The sequence below is a fragment of the Penaeus monodon genome, chromosome 23, assembly GCF_015228065.2.
Source record: "Penaeus monodon isolate SGIC_2016 chromosome 23, NSTDA_Pmon_1, whole genome shotgun sequence".
Classification (NCBI taxonomy): Eukaryota; Metazoa; Arthropoda; class Malacostraca; order Decapoda; family Penaeidae; genus Penaeus; species Penaeus monodon.
The window spans coordinates 17777409-17777878 of record NC_051408.1 but is presented as its reverse complement, the minus strand read 5'-3'; positions in this window follow the sequence as shown (position 1 = coordinate 17777878).

Genomic DNA, 470 nt, shown 5'->3' with positions numbered 1-470 from the left:
AATATCTACTTAGCGAAAGCGTGCCTTTGGGAAAGATTAAAGACGAAATTATTTTGAGGTATATATAATTGTTATTTAGACATTTGTATTCTACATGTAAGATAGAAAATGAAGAGAATTAATGTCACCGTGTTTATTGATGTAATGGATTCCTTCATGCTATCATTTATTTTGTGTTCGTATCTCTTCGTGTAACTGGAGATACGAGTAAACAAGAACGCGGATTTCCAGTCACCAGCAAGAAAACAGACGTAGATTTTTTTCTCCAGATGTTCGCCTCAGCAGCCGCCACCGTTGCCGAGGATTGAGATGTCAAGCAGATGTATTTTTGTGTTTTCTATTGATTCAATATTATTTTTGTGAGGTTGCGTCTGTAATAACCTTTGTAATGAATTACTAACGTGTTCTTTATTGTAGTTGTTTTTAAGTGTGGAATATGCGAGTATCCATTTTTTTTTTTTTTCAGAAAG